We start from the raw sequence: 25,931 nt of genomic DNA, 5'->3' as shown, positions 1-25,931 counted from the left end.
CTGCAGGTTGTTGACCTGTGGGAATGTATTTTAGCTTTATTACATTTTTCTCTATTTGTTCCCTAGAAAAATGTCTGTCTGTCAGTTAATTGTCTTCATATATTACAATAGGAGTGGATATATCAATATGAATACTCCTTACCAAAGATTTAAGCCATAAAGGCTTCATATAAGGCCATATACTCAGCCGCTGTGGAGGAGGCTGCTACTGACTATTGTTTCTTTGTTGTCCAGGTTATTGAACAATGTTCAAACAATTTAAATATATACCCGGTTGTACTCTTTACATCATTACCTCCCCAATCGGAGTCCACATACCCAGTTAAGATGTTATTATATTCACACCTTTTATAACATAATTTAAAATCAGTTGTGCCTTTTAAATATCTAAGCACTTTTTTGAGGCATTGCCACAATTCTTTATTATTTTAATTTGTGTACCTACTTAATATATTAACGCTAGTGCTTAAGTCAGGTCGAGTACATAGCATTATATACATTAGACAACCAATTAAATTGCGACATGGAGCAGTGTAATTTTTTCTGAGTTTAGTGCTTCATAATTGAGTTTACTATCCATAGGAGTAGTTGCAGGTTTTTGTTGCAATCCTGCATGCAAAATTTATTTAAAACTGTTTTAATATAAGCACTTTGATCTAACATTATCATATCATCGCAACGAGTTATTTTAAATCCAAGAAATAATTTAATTTCATGTAAATCTGTCATTTTAAATTTAATCATTAAATATATTTTAAAACTGTTTATTGTATTTACATTAGCACTCACTATTACCAAATCATCAACATAAAGTACCACATATATATTTTTCTGTATATCTCCTTTATTTAGTATATAAATACATCTATCTACTGATGAATTCTGAAAACCCTCCCGCCTAAGAGACTGTTCAAAAATTTCAAACCAGTATCTAGCGGCTTGCTTTAGCCCATATAATGCTTTATTTAATTTACACACATAACCATTTTTGCAAGACACCCCTTCTGGAACTTTCATATATATTTCTTCCTGTAGTACCCCATTTAGAAATGCAGTTTTTACGTCCATGTGATGTACAAGTAAATTATATTGATTAGCAAAAGCAATAATAAATCTAAAACTAGCTATTCTTGCAACAGGTGCAAAAGTCTCATTATAGTCTATGAGATATTCCTGGCTAAAAGCCCTAGCAACGAGTCGAGCTTTATAGCGTAAAGGCTTTCCGAATTCATCATTTTTTATATTAAACATCCATTTGCAATCTATAATATTTTTGTTATCTGGCCGTGGTACTAAAGTCCATGTTTTATTTAAAAATAGAGAATTTAATTGCACCTTCCCAATGAACTCTATCGTCTCGTGTTTTAATCTCTTGAAACGAATTTGGTATTTTACACAAAATTGAACTAGCACACATAAGGTTATCATCGATTTCTTTATAAGAAATAGGGGGACGACTTTAAGCCTATCACTCCTACGTGGTTCAATACAACTGGTTGTGTCCTCATTATTTACGACCACTGAAAGATCATCAGAATGTGCATTTGGTTGTTCAAATTCGACGATGTCATGGTTAGTTTTGCGAATTTTCTGAGGAACTTCATAATCATCAGATTTACAGGTATCTGATTTATATCTGTCAGTTTTTTGAGACTTTATTGACTTTGAAATGTTGTCAATGTTAACATTATCATGAGAATTTACTATATTCTCTTCAGGTCGCAACGCAGGCCTGGATTGAAGTAATTTGTCTCATCTACTATGACATCTCTGACAGTAATAAATTTTTCGCATTTAGGATTCCAAACTTTATAACCGTTTGGTTCGTATCCCACAAGAATACCTTTCCATGACTTAACATCGAATTTTGTCTTATATAACTTATCATGCACATAAACTGTTGAACCAAAAAAATTTAAATATTTTATTTGTTGTTTTTTGTTATGCCACATTTACGAATTCAATCATCATGTAAGTAATTTATATATTATTTAACATTGTACATTATAGTATGAAGTTGTAATAATTTTAAGCAGCATTATTTTCTTTAGGTGACGTAATTGGTGAATAATATTGTAATTGAAAAGGATATTTCTCTTTAAATGTACAAGCTGTGTGTGATGCAGAAATAAAATATATTAATGTTGTTCCCCATGGCCTGGTGCCGCTCATGATGCAACAACTTTTGTAAACTCAGTTCTACAAGTTAATTCAAATTTATTGATAAGAAGGTAGAACTTGATAAATGTGCCAACTAAATTAACAGGTATATTTGTTTATAGCTTAATATCGTACAGGTCTACTGAGAAATCACTGGATGGTTGTTAATAGTGCTTACTCAAATATACCTTATTCATTAACACCATTTCTCTGACTGACCAGAGATATGATGAAGTACACATTAAGAATAGGAATACTATAGAGAGGTAAATATATAGTATAATTTAGAGTATTAATAATTATACTATGTCAAAAAGTTGCAAGATATGTGACCCAAATGAAACATGATGTAAGGTTAAAATATTTGTCTTTTTCGGAAAATTTGGAGTATGGAAATGTCGCTTTAACATTGTATTTATTACTAGCTTAAGTTCAAGCTATTGTTATTGCCACAGCTGTTATGCAAAATATTTGTAAGGATTATAATTTGTAGATATACCGGCAGAAGTTTTAGTTCCAACACTTGATACAGTTTCAAGTCAAGAAGTTAATGAAGGAAATCAAGACGTAACTGAAAGAACAAGCTTTATTTATTATTTTGGAAAATTAATATATTCTTCTTAATTCTAGCAGAAACAAACATGTTGTATTTAAATGTCCTTTTGTACATATAAAATACTAGTACTTATTTTTCTTAGAAGAAAGTTAGTTAAAATTTTAATAAGTTATGTCGTTAATCTACCTATAAAATTAAATTATTATTTATCATAACCATGTAATGTAATGAAATATTAGGAAAAATAAATAAAACATAACATAATATAAAATTTATTTCATTATACTCTTATATATTACTAATATGTAATCCAATGTTATAAACAAATGTTATAAATGTAAACCAATGAAAATGTTAAAACCATCAACTTCAACTTCAACGAACATTAAAAAAAACAGAACTGGTACAATTGGTTCAGGCTTTGTATAGTTATGCGCTTACCTACACATTCTGCGATTCATTTTTTATATTATAGATGACACTGATGACAAAGGCACTCTTCTCGGTTGCTGGAATGAGAGATAAGTTTCATTAGGTTAGAAAATTATGGTTCCCGAAACTAAGAGCCTTCTGAAAAGCGGTCACCACGTTCGAGTAGTCCACAGGAAAACAAATATGATGCCAAACTCATTGCCGTTAATAATTTTTCCTAACGTTTTAAATATGATAGCAAACGATGGAAAGCCATTAAATAAATTGACCAGGAAACCGTGTAAGCCTTCGCCCCATCGCCAAAGTTCTTTAGTAATTTTAGTAAGATGAGGAAATTGAATTGAATCACTATACATTTCTTAACAAAAGTCAACCGATTTAATTTAATTTATAGGTTGGTCTGACGCACGATACCATTGTAAGTCCGGTAAAACTATCGATGGTTAAAATATTTACTCTCTAGACCCTTCGTGTAAAACCAGCCATATTCTGCTGCTGGACAGGCAGAGGTAGGCACGTAAGCCATCTAATTGTGCGAGATTTTGAAAAATTTGTTTATTATTATCATATTAACAGATTTAAGTTCTACATTTTATTATATACCCAAGAATTTACAAGAATTTCATTACTCTTTTCAGTATTTACAATAAATCCTTTAGCTTCAAGAAGTGTTCTAGCGTCCTGAATATTTTGTAAACATTCAGTGTAGCTGGAGGACATAAACTTAATATTTCTTGTGTTAGCTTCTAATATTAATTTAATTATTCTAAATTCTAAACATTTTTATGAAACATATTCTTAAGAATCTTGCTACAAGTGCGCATGTGCAATAGTTACTCATTTGACTCGTTCGGTTGTTTACGAGTTGTTACGAATTGACTCGACCATTTTCCCGAAGTGGGATGGTCGAGTCGGAGGAGGGAGTTGTGATTATAAAAGAGGTTGTGACACATGCGCAGGGGCCACTTTCGCTTCCGACCGCCGACCCGTGCGGATGTCTGCTCCAGTGCTCTCTCCGTGTGAGTCATCAGTGCTGTAGTGCCATCTCGCTCGCTCCGTGTGAGTCATCGCCGCTTGCCAGTGCGCACGCGCTGTCCGACCGCTGCCTTGCTGCCTGCTGCCCTCTCATTGGTCAGTCCGATCGCTGCCTTGCTGCCTGCCGCCCTCTCATTGGTCGCTTCGCTTCAATTTATGAACGCGGGTTTACCTGCGGCCCTCAGATAGCCACCTAACGGTGCCAAACGGTTATCTGTCGGTTAACGCCTTGTGCGGGAGTGTTTTTGTTGTAATTTATAGATTGTTCGAATTTGCTTTGTTCAGTCTCTGAATATAGTTTACTTTTAGGAACATCGCTGACCAAGAAAAAGGTATTTTATAACCTTTTATCCACGATAATAGAGTTGTATCACAAGTAATAAGTGAATAACATTCTTTGATAAACTACCAGTGAGCGCGAGGTGGCGCGCGCGGCGCTGGACGCGACTGCCTATAGTAGGCTGTGAGCAAGCTCCTTCATCCTGGATTCCCCTTTTGCCTATGATTAAATTCTTTTTGACCTTCTTTGTCCTTTTCTGATTTTGATGCGAGCTTGTAGTCAACTAATCGCTTACTGAATAGGTACTTGTATACCTATGTTCCTTGAAGTTGTTCTTTTAGATCTTTTAAGGCTATATAGAATAAAGTTGTGTCGTGTGACTGAGTCTTGGTATTGTGTGTCACATTGGAATCCGTATCCATAAGTAATTTTAATAGGTACACATTTCTTGTTTCCGCAGACAAGAACACTGTGAGTGGCCTCTGCTAAACAAGAAGTAGCTGTAGCATTTGGTTTCATTTGAAACCTGCGTCCTATATTAATCCTGTTTGAGATTGCGGTCTTTTCCTCTGGGTTCAAATTGGGTGCATTGATTAGAATACTTAGATAAAAGTTGTAAAGTGTAAGCTTACTGCAAGATCAAACTGTATGTCTTCACCTGGAGTATTAGACTTTGATGGATCTTCTCCCGATACCTGCAGCAGTTCATTGTCTCATCCAGCGACAAGTGGTCGTTAGGGCGGCGGCCGTGCGTTACCTGTTACGCGACGCTTTTGGTTATGTACGCCTTCGTTCGAGGATACATTACAACTGGATTTACACACGTGTAGTTACAATTTCAATCAAATGAAAACTGAGGGTAGTATTAAAGTCTCAAAGCTCAATGTATAATAGAACTTCACTTACAGGTAAGTCATATTGACGATTTTGTGTTGTACTTTGCCAAAACATGGTAGGGAAAATACTCAAAATGCGGTATACCATCAAAAGAAGATTCTTCCTTATCCTTGCATAGGTTCCCTCTTCCGTCCGAGAATGGGCCTCTGAAGTAAGTAGATCGGTTAATCTTTCCAATATGGACCGTCGATATTTGAGGTTTTAGAGGGGCGGGGAGGGGGTTGACGGCTACTTCGGAGCTTTTATATATACTCTAGGGGTAGGGCAGACAAGACCATGTGGATAGTGGGGTGCTCTGATTCGGTTTTGGGTACTTTTTTTGATATTAAAAAAGTACAGGATAATACAGAATTAGATAATACAGAAAGTTACAAACAATGAAAAAAATATTTTCAGCTATAAATTTCATTTTAAAATCCACAACAGACCTTATGCAATCCAACTTTTTCAAAATTCCAGTAAGCAATTTTTTTTTTTTTTTACTAATGATTTATTATTTTATAACCTGACCTGAAATAACATAAATCAAAACTTACTTTAACTCATCCGAGTAAGGATTAAGCCTTCTGCCAGATGACCTAGTAAGTCTGGGCATCGCAGCAAATTCCTCGCCAGGACTAGTCAGCCCACTAGGACCAGCAACCGGTTCGTCAAGGATCGGCGCAGAAGAGGAGGCCGTGACAAGCGGCTAATTTGAGTCCAACACTTGCACTTCACTTAACTCTTCAAACAATGGGCTTCGGAGACGCCATGGTAGTCAAACGTTGTAAGTTTATAGGAGTACGTAAAACGATTTCTACTGCAAGGGTGACAAACGATGACTGGACGCCATTAAACAAAATGAATGGCTTAAAAACAAATTTAGTGATCACCAAAAAGTATCGATACCCGAGTAGTATCGATATTTTCAATAACTTTTGTACTATCTACAAAACAAATATGGGCATTTAAACCGATGATCCATATTAGAAAGTTTAATGTCGATACCAGAGTAGTATCGATACTTTGAAAATTTTCGGAACCCTACACTAAGTGATTGACGTTTGACATCAATTATTTGTCAAATATATTTTGTAATTGCGTGTTGTTACTTACCAATTTGTGTGAAAAGTTTTAATAAATGTATCTCATGAACCGTAAGTTTGCGCAACCTAAATCTTTGCAAAACTCTTTCTTTTAGTGAGTACTATCTACAAAAAAATGGGCATTTAAATCGACGGTCCATATTGGAAAGATTATCCAAAACAGCTTCAGTATTAACTATGTCTAATGAAAACTTTATTTTTAGTGTTAAAGTTTGGGCTAAATTTTGTTTTCCTAATGGTGATGGGACATCCATTGAATCATTAAAAACAGTGAATGCCCAGCATAGGATACTATGTGAAAATCATTTGAATGAATCTTCATTTACCAGCAGCGATAGGAAAAGACTTAACAAGTTAGATTAAGAGTGAATAGAGGAGGATATAGACCAATTAAAAAACAAACATTGTAGTCCATATAGAGCAAGTTATGACATCCAAGTGAGTATTTACATTCATATTCTACCTAAGTCAAATAGACAAATTTTTATAGTCATGCTTTTTTACATAGAGGTAGGTAGGCAGTACATTTCTGACACACATCTAGGTGATATATGGATGATTAAAAGTTTTCTATTTTCTCCATCCACTTATTGGATTTGTTATCTTTTTCGAATTTTTTATTCAATTATTTTTGTATATTTTCCAGGAACCATCAACTAGCAAAGGTATTTTGTAGGACTTGGACGTGAAAAAGTTCAGTGAACTTACACCTCAAAAGCAAACGCTGTCTAAGAGATGCAGAAAAACGTAAAACTCAATGCTAAGGCCGTACTAGTGTGATAGCAAACCATAGTCGAACTTTCATGTTTATCGGTGTTCGAAAATGCTGGAAACAGCCAATAGCATTTTACTTCTCAGGAGATTGTGACACAGCAGACAAGTCAGCAGCTCTTGTCGAGGAGGTAACCACTTCTTTAGAATATTATACAAAATGTGGTTGAATATTAATTTTTACAAATTTACATTGGCTTGTTTGCTTGAGTGCATGTTTAAAGATTTAATTTTTTTTAAACGGTATTTCCAATTTACACTAGATATACAAATAAACAGAAAACTAAACATAGGTTGGTATAATAATTTAATTAATTGAACAGCGGAAAGATATTAAAACTTTTTTATGACTTATTTATCCATTGAACCATGACCATCCATTGACTTATTTATCCGCTAGTGGCCTTTGGCAATTATTTCCCTGCATCAAGTAGTTGTTAGTATTGCCTTATTGCCTAATTAAAATAACTAATAATTGATGTACCTCTGCTGTACCATATTTATTTTCTTATTGCCGCTTGACCTGTGATTGGTTAAAATTGTTTTGAGAATAAGATCATAACCTTCCATTGCAGGTACAGTAAAGTGGAGCCACATAGAGGAGTTTTATAATAAAGATCGCGAGAATCCCAACCGTGTTTGCTCCAGCTTTAACCCAGCACCACTTACAACCAGTACAGAATGGCAAACAGAAAATCAAAGAGCGCCTAGCAGATCAAATTTTAAGCCATTCGGTTGCAGTTGGAATATTTGCCAAAGTAAGTTTCAAAATTTTATTGAAAAGTACTTCCGTCCGCGATGGCCTCCTAAACTACTTAACCGATTTTAAATTAAATTGGCACACCGTGAGCGGTCTGGTCCAACTTAAGAGATAGGGTAGCTTAGATCTTTAATTATAGTCGCAATTTTATTTTATTGCAAATTATTTGTCTATAATTAATTGACAGTCACAATTATTCGACTGAATTGAGTAAGTGATCAATAGATGGCACTGCTATGGTAAACCGACAAACGTGTCATATAAGCTACAATTCAATATCATGATTACCACGTGTTATTGAGGCTAAAGTATGAACTTTTTTAATTTTTGGTGTTAGCCAACCACGTGTTACTTAGACCGAAGTGTAAATCAAATTCAAATCTAAAACCACATTCTATGGCAGCTAGTAATTATATAATTTATTTTACCTTCAGATGAATGATGACAAGACGCCCCTGGAACAACTGTCGCTGGACAAGCTTTTCGACTGAACGGAGATTCGACCGACAGGAAAGAGGTATAAACACTTATTATAATAATACTTGACATCTGTAATTGTGGATGTGATCCAAACCCCACGTCGGTCCAATTAAAAACTAGCTTAGGCAATTAGTAGCAGCGTTTTTAATACGCTGAAATTATTATTCTTCGAAGACACTAAACCTAGCTGCGCAACTGAATATCCCTGTAACAGCCAGGTGGAACCTCCAACCTCCCAGGGAAATTAAGTGGCATCGCCGACTCAGCTACGCCTACGTCTGGCTATGCTCTCGGGGTGTAACTCCCATGATTTAGTTAATCGTTATGAAACGAATAACTGTATGAAGAAGAGAGTGCCTGCGTCTGGCTATGCTCTCGGAGTGTAACTCCCATGATTTAGTTAATCGTTATGAAACGAATAACTGTATGTAGAAGAGAGTGCCTGCGTCTGGCTATGCTCTCGGAGTGTAACTCCCATGATTTAGTTAATCGTTATGAAACGAATAACTGTATGTAGAAGAGAGTGCCTGCGTCTGGCTATGCTCTCGGAGTGTAACTCCCATGATTTAGTTAATCGTTATGAAACGAATAACTGTATGTAGAAGAGAGTGCCTGCGTCTGGCTATGCTCTCGGAGTGTAACTCCCATGATTTAGTTAATCGTTATGAAACGAATAACTGTATGTAGAAGAGAGTGCCTGCGTCTGGCTATGCTCTCGGAGTGTAACTCTCATGATTTAGTTAATCGTTATGAAACGAATAACTGTATGTTGAAGAGAGTGCCTGCGTCTGGCTATGCTCTCGGAGTGTAACTCCCATGATTTAGTTAATCGTTATGAAACGAATAACTGTATGAAGAAGAGAGTGCCTGCGTCTGGCTATGCTCTCGGAGTGTAACTCCCATGATTTAGTTAATCGTTATGAAACGAATAACTGTATGTTGAAGAGAGTGCCTGCGTCTGGCTATGCTCTCGGAGTGTAACTCCCATGATTTAGTTAATCGTTATGAAACGAATAACTGTATGTTGAAGAGAGTGCCTGCGTCTGGCTATGCTCTCGGAGTGTAACTCCCATGATTTAGTTAATCGTTATGAAACGAATAACTGTATGTTGAAGAGAGTGCCTGCGTCTGGCTATGCTCTCGGAGTGTAACTCCCATGATTTAGTTAATCGTTATGAAACGAATAACTGTATGTAGAAGAGAGTGCCTGCGTCTGGCTATGCTCTCGGAGTGTAACTCCCATGATTTAGTTAATCGTTATGAAACGAATAACTGTATGTAGAAGAGAGTGCCTGCGTCTGGCTATGCTCTCGGAGTGTAACTCCCATGATTTAGTTAATCGTTATGAAACGAATAACTGTATGTAGAAGAGAGTGCCTGCGTCTGGCTATGCTCTCGGAGTGTAACTCCCATGATTTAGTTAATCGTTATGAAACGAATAACTGTATGTTGAAGAGAGTGCCTGCGTCTGGCTATGCTCTCGGAGTGTAACTCCCATGATTTAGTTAATCGTTATGAAACGAATAACTGTATGTTGAAGAGAGTGCCTGCGTCTGGCTATGCTCTCGGAGTGTAACTCCCATGATTTAGTTAATCGTTATGAAACGAATAACTGTATGTAGAAGAGAGTGCCTGCGTCTGGCTATGCTCTCGGAGTGTAACTCCCATGATTTAGTTAATCGTTATGAAACGAATAACTGTATGTTGAAGAGAGTGCCTGCGTCTGGCTATGCTCTCGGAGTGTAACTCCCATGATTTAGTTAATCGTTATGAAACGAATAACTGTATGTTGAAGAGAGTGCCTGCGTCTGGCTATGCTCTCGGAGTGTAACTCCCATGATTTAGTTAATCGTTATGAAACGAATAACTGTATGTTGAAGAGAGTGCCTGCGTCTGGCTATGCTCTCGGAGTGTAACTCCCATGATTTAGTTAATCGTTATGAAACGAATAACTGTATGTTGAAGAGAGTGCCTGCGTCTGGCTATGCTCTCGGAGTGTAACTCCCATGATTTAGTTAATCGTTATGAAACGAATAACTGTATGTAGAAGAGAGTGCCTACGTCTGGCTATGTATGCTCTCGGAGTGTAACTCCCATGATTTAGTTAATCGTTATGAAACGAATAACTGTATGTTGAAGAGAGTGCCTGCGTCTGGCTATGCTCTCGGAGTGTAACTCCCATGATTTAGTTAATCGTTATGAAACGAATAACTGTATGTTGAAGAGAGTGCCTGCGTCTGGCTATGCTCTCGGAGTGTAACTCCCATGATTTAGTTAATCGTTATGAAACGAATAACTGTATGTTGAAGAGAGTGCCTGCGTCTGGCTATGCTCTCGGAGTGTAACTCCCATGATTTAGTTAATCGTTATGAAACGAATAACTGTATGTTGAAGAGAGTGCCTGCGTCTGGCTATGCTCTCGGAGTGTAACTCCCATGATTTAGTTAATCGTTATGAAACGAATAACTGTATGTTGAAGAGAGTGCCTGCGTCTGGCTATGCTCTCGGAGTGTAACTCCCATGATTTAGTTAATCGTTATGAAACGAATAACTGTATGTAGAAGAGAGTGCCTGCGTCTGGCTATGCTCTCGGAGTGTAACTCCCATGATTTAGTTAATCGTTATGAAACGAATAACTGTATGTTGAAGAGAGTGCCTGCGTCTGGCTATGCTCTCGGAGTGTAACTCCCATGATTTAGTTAATCGTTATGAAACGAATAACTGTATGTTGAAGAGAGTGCCTGCGTCTGGCTATGCTCTCGGAGTGTAACTCCCATGATTTAGTTAATCGTTATGAAACGAATAACTGTATGTTGAAGAGAGTGCCTGCGTCTGGCTATGCTCTCGGAGTGTAACTCCCATGATTTAGTTAATCGTTATGAAACGAATAACTGTATGTAGAAGAGAGTGCCTGCGTCTGGCAATGCTCTCGGAGTGTAACTCCCATGATTTAGTTAATCGTTTTGAAACGAATAACTGTATGTTGAAGAGAGTGCCTGCGTCTGGCTATGCTCTCGGAGTGTAACTCCCATGATTTAGTTAATCGTTATGAAACGAATTACTGTATGTAGAAGAGAGTGCCTGCGTCTGGCTATGCTCTCGGAGTGTAACTCCCATGATTTAGTTAATCGTTATGAAACGAATAACTGTATGTAGAAGAGAGTGCCTGCGTCTGGCTATGCTCTCGGAGTGTAACTCCCATGATTTAGTTAATCGTTATGAAACGAATAACTGTATGTAGAAGAGAGTGCCTGCGTCTGGCTATGCTCTCGGAGTGTAACTCCCATGATTTAGTTAATCGTTATGAAACGAATAACTGTATGTAGAAGAGAGTGCCTGCGTCTGGCTATGCTCTCGGAGTGTAACTCCCATGATTTAGTTAATCGTTATGAAACGAATAACTGTATGTAGAAGAGAGTGCCTGCGTCTGGCTATGCTCTCGGAGTGTAACTCCCATGATTTAGTTAATCGTTATGAAACGAATAACTGTATGTAGAAGAGAGTGCCTGCGTCTGGCTATGCTCTCGGAGTGTAACTCCCATGATTTAGTTAATCGTTATGAAACGAATAACTGTATGTAGAAGAGAGTGCCTGCGTCTGGCTATGCTCTCGGAGTGTAACTCCCATGATTTAGTTAATCGTTATGAAACGAATAACTGTATGTAGAAGAGAGTGCCTGCGTCTGGCTATGCTCTCGGAGTGTAACTCCCAGGATTTAGTTAATCGTTATGAAACGAATAACTGTATGTAGAAGAGAGTGCCTGCGTCTGGCTATGCTCTCGGAGTGTAACTCCCATGATTTAGTTAATCGTTATGAAACGAATAACTGTATGTAGAAGAGAGTGCCTGCGTCTGGCTATGCTCTCGGAGTGTAACTCCCATGATTTAGTTAATCGTTATGAAACGAATAACTGTATGTAGAAGAGAGTGCCTGCGTCTGGCTATGCTCTCGGAGTGTAACTCCCATGATTTAGTTAATCGTTATGAAACGAATAACTGTATGTAGAAGAGAGTGCCTGCGTCTGGCTATGCTCTCGGAGTGTAACTCCCATGATTTAGTTAATCGTTATGAAACGAATAACTGTATGTAGAAGAGAGTGCCTGCGTCTGGCTATGCTCTCGGAGTGTAACTCCCATTATTTAGTTAATCGTTATGAAACGAACAATTGTATGTAGAAGAGAGTGCCTGCGTCTGGCTATGCTCTCGGAGTGTAACTCCCATGATTTAGTTAATCGTTATGAAACGAATAACTGTATGTAGAAGAGAGTGCCTGCGTCTGGCTATGCTCTCGGAGTGTAACTCCCATGATTTAGTTAATCGTTATGAAACGAATAACTGTATGTTGAAGAGAGTGCCTGCGTCTGGCTATGCTCTCGGAGTGTAACTCCCATGATTTAGTTAATCGTTATGAAACGAATAACTGTATGTAGAAGAGAGTGCCTACGTCTGGCTATGTATGCTCTCGGAGTGTAACTCCCATGATTTAGTTAATCGTTATGAAACGAATAACTGTATGTTGAGAGAGTGCCTGCGTCTGGCTATGCTCTCGGAGTGTAACTCCCATGATTTAGTTAATCGTTATGAAACGAATAACTGTATGTTGAAGAGAGTGCCTGCGTCTGGCTATGCTCTCGGAGTGTAACTCCCATGATTTAGTTAATCGTTATGAAACGAATAACTGTATGTAGAAGAGAGTGCCTACGTCTGGCTATGCTCTCGGAGTGTAACTCCCATGATTTAGTTAATCGTTATGAAACGAATAACTGTATGTTGAAGAGAGTGCCTGCGTCTGGCTATGCTCTCGGAGTGTAACTCCCATGATTTAGTTAATCGTTATGAAACGAATAACTGTATGTAGAAGAGAGTGCCTGCGTCTGGCTATGCTCTCGGAGTGTAACTCCCATGATTTAGTTAATCGTTATGAAACGAATAACTGTATGTAGAAGAGAGTGCCTGCGTCTGGCTATGCTCTCGGAGTGTAACTCCCATGATTTAGTTAATCGTTATGAAACGAATAACTGTATGTAGAAGAGAGTGCCTGCGTCTGGCTATGCTCTCGGAGTGTAACTCCCATGATTTAGTTAATCGTTATGAAACGAATAACTGTATGTAGAAGAGAGTGCCTGCGTCTGGCTATGCTCTCGGAGTGTAACTCCCATGATTTAGTTAATCGTTATGAAACGAATAACTGTATGTAGAAGAGAGTGCCTGCGTCTGGCTATGCTCTCGGAGTGTAACTCCCATGATTTAGTTAATCGTTATGAAACGAATAACTGTATGTTGAAGAGAGTGCCTGCGTCTGGCTATGCTCTCGGAGTGTAACTCCCATGATTTAGTTAATCGTTATGAAACGAATAACTGTATGTTGAAGAGAGTGCCTGCGTCTGGCTATGCTCTCGGAGTGTAACTCCCATGATTTAGTTAATCGTTATGAAACGAATAACTGTATGTAGAAGAGAGTGCCTGCGTCTGGCTATGCTCTCGGAGTGTAACTCCCATGATTTAGTTAATCGTTATGAAACGAATAACTGTATGTTGAAGAGAGTGCCTGCGTCTGGCTATGCTCTCGGAGTGTAACTCCCATGATTTAGTTAATCGTTATGAAACGAATAACTGTATGTAGAAGAGAGTGCCTGCGTCTGGCTATGCTCTCGGAGTGTAACTCCCATTATTTAGTTAATCGTTATGAAATGAATAACTGTATGTAGAAGAGAGTGTCTACGTCTGGCTATGTATGCTCTCGGAGTGTAACTCCCATGATTTAGTTAATCGTTATGAAACGAATAACTGTATGTAGAAGAGAGTGCCTGCGTCTGGCTATGTATGCTCTCGGAGTGTAACTCCCATGATTTAGTTAATCGTTATGAAACGAATAACTGTATGTTGAAGAGAGTGCCTGCGTCTGGCTATGCTCTCGGAGTGTAACTCCCATTATTTAGTTAATCGTTATGAAATGAATAACTATATGTAGAAGAGAGTGCCTACGTCTGGCTATGTATGCTCTCGGAGTGTAACTCCCATGATTTAGTTAATCGTTATGAAACGAATAACTGTATGTAGAAGAGAGTGCCTGCGTCTGGCTATGCTCTCGGAGTGTAACTCCCATGATTTAGTTAATCGTTATGAAACGAATAACTGTATGTAGAAGAGAGTGCCTGCGTCTGGCTATGCTCTCGGAGTGTAACTCCCATGATTTAGTTAATCGTTATGAAACGAATAACTGTATGTAGAAGAGAGTGCCTACGTCTGGCTATGTATGCTCTCGGAGTGTAACTCCCATGATTTAGTTAATCGTTATGAAACGAATAACTGTATGTTGAAGAGAGTGCCTGCGTCTGGCTATGCTCTCGGAGTGTAACTCCCATGATTTAGTTAATCGTTATGAAACGAATAACTGTATGTTGAAGAGAGTGCCTGCGTCTGGCTATGCTCTCGGAGTGTAACTCCCATGATTTAGTTAATCGTTATGAAACGAATAACTGTATGTAGAAGAGAGTGCCTGCGTCTGGCTATGCTCTCGGAGTGTAACTCCCATGATTTAGTTAATCGTTATGAAACGAATAACTGTATGTTGAAGAGAGTGCCTGCGTCTGGCTATGCTCTCGGAGTGTAACTCCCATGATTTAGTTAATCGTTATGAAACGAATAACTGTATGTAGAAGAGAGTGCCTGCGTCTGGCTATGCTCTCGGAGTGTAACTCCCATTATTTAGTTAATCGTTATGAAATGAATAACTGTATGTAGAAGAGAGTGTCTACGTCTGGCTATGTATGCTCTCGGAGTGTAACTCCCATGATTTAGTTAATCGTTATGAAACGAATAACTGTATGTAGAAGAGAGTGCCTGCGTCTGGCTATGTATGCTCTCGGAGTGTAACTCCCATGATTTAGTTAATCGTTATGAAACGAATAACTGTATGTTGAAGAGAGTGCCTGCGTCTGGCTATGCTCTCGGAGTGTAACTCCCATTATTTAGTTAATCGTTATGAAATGAATAACTATATGTAGAAGAGAGTGCCTACGTCTGGCTATGTATGCTCTCGGAGTGTAACTCCCATGATTTAGTTAATCGTTATGAAACGAATAACTGTATGTAGAAGAGAGTGCCTGCGTCTGGCTATGCTCTCGGAGTGTAACTCCCATGATTTAGTTAATCGTTATGAAACGAATAACTGTATGTAGAAGAGAGTGCCTGCGTCTGGCTATGCTCTCGGAGTGTAACTCCCATGATTTAGTTAATCGTTATGAAACGAATAACTGTATGTAGAAGAGAGTGCCTACGTCTGGCTATGTATGCTCTCGGAGTGTAACTCCCATGATTTAGTTAATCGTTATGAAACGAATAACTGTATGTTGAAGAGAGTGCCTGCGTCTGGCTATGCTCTCGGAGTGTAACTCCCATGATTTAGTTAATCGTTATGAAACGAATAACTGTATGTTGAAGAGAGTGCCTGCGTCTGGCTATGCTCTCGGAGTGTAACTCCCATGATTTAGTTAATCGTTATGAAACGAATAACTGTATGTTGAAGAGAGTGCCTGCGTCTGGCTATGCTCTCGGAGTGTAACTCCCATGATTTAGTTAATCGTTATGAAACGAATAACTGTATGTTTAAGAGAGTGCCTGCGTCTGGCTATGCTCTCGGAGTGTAACTCCCATGATTTAGTTAATCGTTATGAAACGAATAACTGTATGTTGAAGAGAGTGCCTGCGTCTGGCTATGCTCTCGGAGTGTAACTCCCATGATTTAGTTAATCGTTATGAAACGAATAACTGTATGTAGAAGAGAGTGCCTGCGTCTGGCTATGCTCTCGGAGTGTAACTCCCATGATTTAGTTAATCGTTTTGAAACGAATAACTGTATGTTGAAGAGAGTGCCTGCGTCTGGCTATGCTCTCGGAGTGTAACTCCCATGATTTAGTTAATCGTTATGAAACGAATAACTGTATGTAGAAGAGAGTGCCTGCGTCTGGCTATGCTCTCGGAGTGTAACTCCCATGATTTAGTTAATCGTTATGAAACGAATAACTGTATGTTGAAGAGAGTGCCTGCGTCTGGCTATGCTCTCGGAGTGTAACTCCCATGATTTAGTTAATCGTTATGAAACGAATAACTGTATGTTGAAGAGAGTGCCTGCGTCTGGCTATGCTCTCGGAGTGTAACTCCCATGATTTAGTTAATCGTTATGAAACGAATAACTGTATGTAGAAGAGAGTGCCTGCGTCTGGCTATGCTCTCGGAGTGTAACTCCCATGATTTAGTTAATCGTTATGAAACGAATAACTGTATGTAGAAGAGAGTGCCTGCGTCTGGCTATGTATGCTCTCGGAGTGTAACTCCCATGATTTAGTTAATCGTTATGAAACGAATAACTGTATGTTGAAGAGAGTGCCTGCGTCTGGCTATGCTCTCGGAGTGTAACTCCCATGATTTAGTTAATCGTTATGAAACGAATAACTGTATGTTGAAGAGAGTGCCTGCGTCTGGCTATGCTCTCGGAGTGTAACTCCCATGATTTAGTTAATCGTTATGAAACGAATAACTGTATGTTGAAGAGAGTGCCTGCGTCTGGCTATGCTCTCGGAGTGTAACTCCCATGATTTAGTTAATCGTTATGAAACGAATAACTGTATGTAGAAGAGAGTGCCTGCGTCTGGCTATGCTCTCGGAGTGTAACTCCCATGATTTAGTTAATCGTTATGAAACGAATAACTGTATGTTGAAGAGAGTGCCTGCGTCTGGCTATGCTCTCGGAGTGTAACTCCCATGATTTAGTTAATCGTTATGAAACGAATAACTGTATGTAGAAGAGAGTGCCTGCGTCTGGCTATGCTCTCGGAGTGTAACTCCCATTATTTAGTTAATCGTTATGAAATGAATAACTGTATGTAGAAGAGAGTGTCTACGTCTGGCTATGTATGCTCTCGGAGTGTAACTCCCATGATTTAGTTAATCGTTATGAAACGAATAACTGTATGTAGAAGAGAGTGCCTGCGTCTGGCTATGTATGCTCTCGGAGTGTAACTCCCATGATTTAGTTAATCGTTATGAAACGAATAACTGTATGTTGAAGAGAGTGCCTGCGTCTGGCTATGCTCTCGGAGTGTAACTCCCATTATTTAGTTAATCGTTATGAAATGAATAACTATATGTAGAAGAGAGTGCCTACGTCTGGCTATGTATGCTCTCGGAGTGTAACTCCCATGATTTAGTTAATCGTTATGAAACGAATAACTGTATGTAGAAGAGAGTGCCTGCGTCTGGCTATGCTCTCGGAGTGTAACTCCCATGATTTAGTTAATCGTTATGAAACGAATAACTGTATGTAGAAGAGAGTGCCTGCGTCTGGCTATGCTCTCGGAGTGTAACTCCCATGATTTAGTTAATCGTTATGAAACGAATAACTGTATGTAGAAGAGAGTGCCTACGTCTGGCTATGTATGCTCTCGGAGTGTAACTCCCATGATTTAGTTAATCGTTATGAAACGAATAACTGTATGTTGAAGAGAGTGCCTGCGTCTGGCTATGCTCTCGGAGTGTAACTCCCATGATTTAGTTAATCGTTATGAAACGAATAACTGTATGTTGAAGAGAGTGCCTGCGTCTGGCTATGCTCTCGGAGTGTAACTCCCATGATTTAGTTAATCGTTATGAAACGAATAACTGTATGTAGAAGAGAGTGCCTGCGTCTGGCTATGCTCTCGGAGTGTAACTCCCATGATTTAGTTAATCGTTATGAAACGAATAACTGTATGTTGAAGAGAGTGCCTGCGTCTGGCTATGCTCTCGGAGTGTAACTCCCATGATTTAGTTAATCGTTATGAAACGAATAACTGTATGTAGAAGAGAGTGCCTGCGTCTGGCTATGCTCTCGGAGTGTAACTCCCATTATTTAGTTAATCGTTATGAAATGAATAACTGTATGTAGAAGAGAGTGTCTACGTCTGGCTATGTATGCTCTCGGAGTGTAACTCCCATGATTTAGTTAATCGTTATGAAACGAATAACTGTATGTAGAAGAGAGTGCCTGCGTCTGGCTATGTATGCTCTCGGAGTGTAACTCCCATGATTTAGTTAATCGTTATGAAACGAATAACTGTATGTTGAAGAGAGTGCCTGCGTCTGGCTATGCTCTCGGAGTGTAACTCCCATTATTTAGTTAATCGTTATGAAATGAATAACTATATGTAGAAGAGAGTGCCTACGTCTGGCTATGTATGCTCTCGGAGTGTAACTCCCATGATTTAGTTAATCGTTATGAAACGAATAACTGTATGTAGAAGAGAGTGCCTGCGTCTGGCTATGCTCTCGGAGTGTAACTCCCATGATTTAGTTAATCGTTATGAAACGAATAACTGTATGTAGAAGAGAGTGCCTGCGTCTGGCTATGCTCTCGGAGTGTAACTCCCATGATTTAGTTAATCGTTATGAAACGAATAACTGTATGTAGAAGAGAGTGCCTACGTCTGGCTATGTATGCTCTCGGAGTGTAACTCCCATGATTTAGTTAATCGTTATGAAACGAATAACTGTATGTTGAAGAGAGTGCCTGCGTCTGGCTATGCTCTCGGAGTGTAACTCCCATGATTTAGTTAATCGTTATGAAACGAATAACTGTATGTTGAAGAGAGTGCCTGCGTCTGGCTATGCTCTCGGAGTGTAACTCCCATGATTTAGTTAATCGTTATGAAACGAATAACTGTATGTTGAAGAGAGTGCCTGCGTCTGGCTATGCTCTCGGAGTGTAACTCCCATGATTTAGTTAATCGTTATGAAACGAATAACTGTATGTTTAAGAGAGTGCCTGCGTCTGGCTATGCTCTCGGAGTGTAACTCCCATGATTTAGTTAATCGTTATGAAACGAATAACTGTATGTTGAAGAGAGTGCCTGCGTCTGGCTATGCTCTCGGAGTGTAACTCCCATGATTTAGTTAATCGTTATGAAACGAATAACTGTATGTAGAAGAGAGTGCCTGCGTCTGGCTATGCTCTCGGAGTGTAACTCCCATGATTTAGTTAATCGTTTTGAAACGAATAACTGTATGTTGAAGAGAGTGCCTGCGTCTGGCTATGCTCTCGGAGTGTAACTCCCATGATTTAGTTAATCGTTATGAAACGAATAACTGTATGTAGAAGAGAGTGCCTGCGTCTGGCTATGCTCTCGGAGTGTAACTCCCATGATTTAGTTAATCGTTATGAAACGAATAACTGTATGTTGAAGAGAGTGCCTGCGTCTGGCTATGCTCTCGGAGTGTAACTCCCATGATTTAGTTAATCGTTATGAAACGAATAACTGTATGTTGAAGAGAGTGCCTGCGTCTGGCTATGCTCTCGGAGTGTAACTCCCATGATTTAGTTAATCGTTATGAAACGAATAACTGTATGTAGAAGAGAGTGCCTGCGTCTGGCTATGCTCTCGGAGTGTAACTCCCATGATTTAGTTAATCGTTATGAAACGAATAACTGTATGTTGAAGAGAGTGCCTGCGTCTGGCTATGCTCTCGGAGTGTAACTCCCATGATTTAGTTAATCGTTATGAAACGAATAACTGTATGTTGAAGAGAGTGCCTGCGTCTGGCTATGCTCTCGGAGTGTAACTCCCATGATTTAGTTAATCGTTATGAAACGAATAACTGTATGTTGAAGAGAGTGCCTGCGTCTGGCTATGCTCTCGGAGTGTAACTCCCATGATTTAGTTAATCGTTATGAAACGAATAACTGTATGTTGAAGAGAGTGCCTGCGTCTGGCTATGCTCTCGGAGTGTAACTCCCATGATTTAGTTAATCGTTATGAAACGAATAACTGTATGTAGAAGAGAGTGCCTGCGTCTGGCTATGCTCTCGGAGTGTAACTCCCATGATTTAGTTAATCGTTTTGAAACGAATAACTGTATGTTGAAGAGAGTGCCTGCGTCTGGCTATGCTCTCGGAGTGTAACTCCCATGATTTAGTTAATCGTTATGAAACGAATAACTGTATGTAGAAGAGAGTGCCTGCGTCTGGCTATGCTCTCGGAGTGTAACTCCCATGATTTAGTTAATCGTTATGAAACGAATAACTGTATGTTGAAGAGAGTGCCTGCGTCTGGCTATGCTCTCGGAGTGTAACTCCCATGATTTAGTTAATCGTTATGAAACGAATAACTGTATGTTGAAGAGAGTGCCTGCGTCTGGCTATGCTCTCGGAGTGTAACTCCCATGATTTAGTTAATCGTTATGAAACGAATAACTGTATGTAGAAGAGAGTGCCTGCGTCTGGCTATGCTCTCGGAGTGTAACTCCCATGATTTAGTTTATCGTTATGAAACGAATAACTGTATGTTGAAGAGAGTGCCTGCGTCTGGCTATGCTCTCGGAGTGTAACTCCCATGATTTAGTTAATCGTTATGAAACGAATAACTGTATGTTGAAGAGAGTGCCTGCGTCTGGCTATGCTCTCGGAGTGTAACTCCCATGATTTAGTTAATCGTTATGAAACGAATAACTGTATGTTGAAGAGAGTGCCTGCGTCTGGCTATGCTCTCGGAGTGTAACTCCCATGATTTAGTTAATCGTTATGAAACGAATAACTGTATGTTGAAGAGAGTGCCTGCGTCTGGCTATGCTCTCGGAGTGTAACTCCCATGATTTAGTTAATCGTTATGAAACGAATAACTGTATGTTGAAGAGAGTGCCTGCGTCTGGCTATGCTCTCGGAGTGTAACTCCCATGATTTAGTTAATCGTTATGAAACGAATAACTGTATGTTGAAGAGAGTGCCTGCGTCTGGCTATGCTCTCGGAGTGTAACTCCCATGATTTAGTTAATCGTTATGAAACGAATTACTGTATGTTGAAGAGAGTGCCTGCGTCTGGCTATGCTCTCGGAGTGTAACTCCCATGATTTAGTTAATCGTTATGAAACGAATAACTGTATGTAGAAGAGAGTGCCTGCGTCTGGCTATGCTCTCGGAGTGTAACTCCCATGATTTAGTTAATCGTTATGAAACGAATAACTGTATGTAGAAGAGAGTGCCTGCGTCTGGCTATGCTCTCGGAGTGTAACTCCCATGATTTAGTTAATCGTTATGAAACGAATAACTGTATGTAGAAGAGAGTGCCTGCGTCTGGCTATGCTCTCGGAGTGTAACTCCCATGATTTAGTTAATCGTTATGAAACGAATAACTGTATGTAGAAGAGAGTGCCTGCGTCTGGCTATGCTCTCGGAGTGTAACTCCCATGATTTAGTTAATCGTTATGAAACGAATAACTGTATGTAGAAGAGAGTGCCTGCGTCTGGCTATGCTCTCGGAGTGTAACTCCCATGATTTAGTTAATCGTTATGAAACGAATAACTGTATGTTGAAGAGAGTGCCTGCGTCTGGCTATGCTCTCGGAGTGTAACTCCCATGATTTAGTTAATCGTTATGAAACGAATAACTGTATGTAGAAGAGAGTGCCTGCGTCTGGCTATGCTCTCGGAGTGTAACTCCCATGATTTAGTTAATCGTTATGAAACGAATAACTGTATGTTGAAGAGAGTGCCTGCGTCTGGCTATGCTCTCGGAGTGTAACTCCCATGATTTAGTTAATCGTTATGAAACGAATAACTGTATGTAGAAGAGAGTGCCTGCGTCTGGCTATGCTCTCGGAGTGTAACTCCCATTATTTAGTTAATCGTTATGAAATGAATAACTGTATGTAGAAGAGAGTGCCTACGTCTGGCTATGTATGCTCTCGGAGTGTAACTCCCATGATTTAGTTAATCGTTATGAAACGAATAACTGTATGTAGAAGAGAGTGCCTGCGTCTGGCTATGCTCTCGGAGTGTAACTCCCATGATTTAGTTAATCGTTATGAAACGAATAACTGTATGTAGAAGAGAGTGCCTGCGTCTGGCTATGCTCTCGGAGTGTAACTCCCATGATTTAGTTAATCGTTATGAAACGAATAAATGTATGTAGAAGAGAGTGCCTGCGTCTGGCTATGCTCTCGGAGTGTAACTCCCATGATTTAGTTAATCGTTATGACACGAATAACTGTATGTAGAAGAGAGTGCCTGCGTCTGGCTATGCTCTCGGAGTGTAACTCCCATGATTTAGTTAATCGTTATGAAACGAATAACTGTATGTAGAAGAGAGTGCCTGCGTCTGGCTATGCTCTCGGAGTGTAACTCCCATGATTTAGTTAATCGTTATGAAACGAATAACTGTATGTAGAAGAGAGTGCCTGCGTCTGGCTATGCTCTCGGAGTGTAACTCCCATGATTTAGTTAATCGTTATGAAACGAATAACTGTATGTAGAAGAGAGTGCCTACGTCTGGCTATGTATGCTCTCGGAGTGTAACTCCCATGATTTAGTTAATCGTTATGAAACGAATAACTGTATGTAGAAGAGAGTGCCTGCGTCTGGCTATGCTCTCGGAGTGTAACTCCCATTATTTAGTTAATCGTTATGAAACGAATAACTGTATGTAGAAGAGAGTGCCTACGTCTGGCTATGTATGCTCTCGGAGTGTAACTCCCATGATTTAGTTAATCGTTATGAAACGAATAACTGTATGTAGAAGAGAGTGCCTGCGTCTGGCTATGCTCTCGGAGTGTAACTCCCATGATTTAGTTAATCGTTATGAAACGAATAACTGTATGTAGAAGAGAGTGCCTGCGTCTGGCTATGCTCTCGGAGTGTAACTCCCATGATTTAGTTAATCGTTATGAAACGAATAACTGTATGTAGAAGAGAGTGCCTGCGTCTGGCTATGCTCTCGGAGTGTAACTCCCATGATTTAGTTAATCGTTATGAAACGAATAACTGTATGTAGAAGAGAGTGCCTACGTCTAGCTATGTATGCTCTCGGAGTGTAACTCCCATGATTTAGTTAATCGTTATGAAACGAATAACTGTATGTAGAAGAGAGTGCCTACGTCTAGCTATGTATGCTCTCGGAGTGTAACTCCCATGATTTAGTTAATCGTTATGAAACGAATAACTGTATGTAGAAGAGAGTGCCTACGTCTGGCTATGTATGCTCTCGGAGTGTAACTCCCATGATTAAGTTAATCGTTATGAAACGAATAACTGTATGTAGAAGAGAGTGCCTGCGTCTGGCTATGCTCTCGGAGTGTAACTCCCATGATTTAGTTAATCGTTATGAAACGAATAACTGTATGTAGAAGAGAGTGCCTGCGTCTGGCTATGCTCTCGGAGTGTAACTCCCATGATTTAGTTAATCGTTATGAAACGAATAACTGTATGTAGAAGAGAGTGCCTGCGTCTGGCTATGCTCTCGGAGTGTAACTCCCATGGTTGAGTTAATCGTTATGAAACGAATAACTGTATGTAGAAGAGAGTGCCTACGTCTGGCTATGTATGCTCTCGGAGTGTAACTCCCATGATTTAGTTAATCGTTATGAAACGAATAACTGTATGTAGAAGAGAGTGCCTACGTCTGGCTATGTATGCTCTCTGAGTGTAACTCCCATGATTTAGTTAATCGTTATGAAACGAATAACTGTATGTAGAAGAGAGTGCCTACGTCTGGCTATGTATGCACTCGGAGTGTAACTCCCATGATTTAGTTAATCGTTATGAAACGAATAACTGTATGTAGAAGAGAGTGCCTGCGTCTGGCTATGCTCTCGGAGTGTAACTCCCATGATTTAGTTAATCGTTATGAAACGAATAACTGTATGTAGAAGAGAGTGCCTACGTGTAGCTATGTATGCTCTCGGAGTGTAACTCCCATGATTTAGTTAATCGTTATGAAACGAATAACTGTATGTAGAAGAGAGTGCCTACGTCTGGCTCTGCTCTCGGGGTGTAACTCCGACGATTTGGGAAATCGTACATAGGGATCATCACGCTTATAATTCTAAGATAGCCTGAGTGAGCAAAATGCACAGCTTTGGCTCGTACAAATACATAGCTTCAATCCGATTTCGGCCGTTCGGCTTGGTGCAGCATAATTTTCAGCGCTTTGCCGGCTCGCAAACCGTACCGGCCGATACACCAGCCGCGCTCAATCGCGCTACTATCAAAAAGTCTGATGTTAATTCGGAAATTTCATCACCAAAGCTTATTCATATTTTATCTGAAAGGAAAGCAGAGCTGGAGATGTGCCTCCTCAGCGTTCCAGTGAAATCCAAGCATGTGTTTATGTTTGCGGGTTTATTGTGAAAAAGATGGCACCGAATTGTTATATTATAAAAGATCGCAGTCACACCGAACTGAAATTAACTGATGATTGGGACAAAGATTGGCTAAAGGAATGTAAAGAACATTCCGTAGTCAATATTGAAACAATTATTAAAAGCACAATTGCTATCAGTTTGAAAAGATTTTCTAAAATAAAAAATCATGAAAGAGAAAAATTAAATTACAAATAGAATTAATTTATGTTTTATGTTATAGCAGGCAAACGTGCAAGAGGCTCACCTGATGTGAAGCGATACCGCCGCCCATGGACACTCACATTGCCAGAAGGCTCGCAAGTGCGTTGCCGGCCTTTCAAGAATTGGTACGCTCTTTTCTTGAAGGACCCTAAGTCGAATTGGTTCGGAAATACTTCAGTGGGCAGCTGGTTCCACATAGTGGTGGTGCGCGGCAAAAACTGCCTCAGGAAACGCTCAGTTGTGGAACGGCGGACATCGAGGTGATACGGATGGAATTTTATTAGACCGAACAACTCTTCTGAACACTCCCCATGGTAAATGCGGTAGAAGATGCAGAGGGACCCAACATCTCTACGCAACGCCAAGGGATCGAGCCGCACGGAAAGTGATTGGTCGTCGACGATTAACTATTATTCTTTGCATTAACTTGTCATTCAATAAGGATAATAATTTTACCACAATAAATATTTTATATGCAGCGGTCGAAGTCTGTGGTAAACCTTTTACAAATAACGTAGATTTTCTCATTAATCCTAAAGTTGACTTATTTTATATCTTTCAAAATTATTCTGCCGCCACGCCCCGTGCTTTATATAATAAGTACTTGTTAATAAGCCTATACAATGAGACTTTTTTTTATTAATTATTGTGGTTTAATAAATGTTACCCATGTACACTTGTTTTATTTCCCTACATGAAATTATTCATAAAAATTCTTTACTTGCATACGATTTTAAATACTCGCGCCAGGCCGAGTACCGGTGGCATCAACTGAAGCGTTGGTGTAAGCATTTTTTTACTATGAAGTTGTTTTTTTTATATATGCCAAATGGGTACTTCGCCAGTGTCGTGTGGATGGAGAAGACAGGAAGGAGATTGATCGGTAAAAATAATAATGGAGTTAATTTTGAATATGCACCTAAAAAAATTGTTAAAATTCGATTGTTAGTTTTAAGACAGCACATATAATGAGTAACAATATTATTAAATACTATTTCCTATTTATGAATAATTTATCTACTACACTTTAGTTTTATTGCTTTTTATATATTTACATAAAAATTTACAATATGGACTAAACACAAACATGTGAAGTTGTTGTTCTT

At 39.2% G+C, this 25,931-nt stretch overlaps 3 long non-coding RNA genes across 6 annotated transcripts; 2 read left to right on the top strand and 1 right to left on the bottom strand.

The window, feature by feature from the left end:
* The first annotated feature begins 1,224 nt into the window (after positions 1–1,224).
* Positions 1,225–2,713, top strand: LOC123719541. The gene is made up of 3 exons (XR_006755604.1): positions 1,225–1,971; positions 2,052–2,426; positions 2,654–2,713. It is a non-coding gene; the product is annotated as an uncharacterized LOC123719541 (long non-coding RNA).
* Positions 2,714–3,120: 407 nt separating this feature from the next.
* On the bottom strand, positions 3,121–6,383 carry LOC123719539. Of its 3 annotated transcripts, none has more exons than XR_006755600.1 (4): positions 5,897–6,383; positions 5,370–5,506; positions 5,096–5,220; positions 3,121–3,225 (listed from the first exon to the last, which is right to left on the bottom strand). It is a non-coding gene; the product is annotated as an uncharacterized LOC123719539 (long non-coding RNA). The 3 variants fall into 3 exon arrangements; XR_006755601.1 differs by having other exon boundaries at positions 5,122–5,220; XR_006755602.1 differs by lacking the exon at positions 5,096–5,220.
* A 29-nt stretch (positions 6,384–6,412) lies between these two features.
* On the top strand, positions 6,413–24,893 carry LOC123719538. 2 transcript variants are annotated; one of them, XR_006755599.1, is made up of 6 exons: positions 6,413–6,496; positions 6,649–6,883; positions 7,092–7,347; positions 7,792–7,974; positions 8,411–8,493; positions 24,845–24,893. It is a non-coding gene; the product is annotated as an uncharacterized LOC123719538 (long non-coding RNA). The 2 variants fall into 2 exon arrangements; XR_006755598.1 differs by lacking the exon at positions 24,845–24,893 and having other exon boundaries at positions 6,415–6,539; positions 8,411–8,756.
* The last annotated feature ends 1,038 nt before the right edge of the window (positions 24,894–25,931 follow it).

This window comes from Pieris brassicae, unplaced genomic scaffold, assembly GCF_905147105.1.
Source record: "Pieris brassicae unplaced genomic scaffold, ilPieBrab1.1, whole genome shotgun sequence".
NCBI classification, from domain to species: domain Eukaryota; kingdom Metazoa; phylum Arthropoda; class Insecta; order Lepidoptera; family Pieridae; genus Pieris; species Pieris brassicae.
This window is presented reverse-complemented; position numbering and strand designations above follow the sequence as displayed.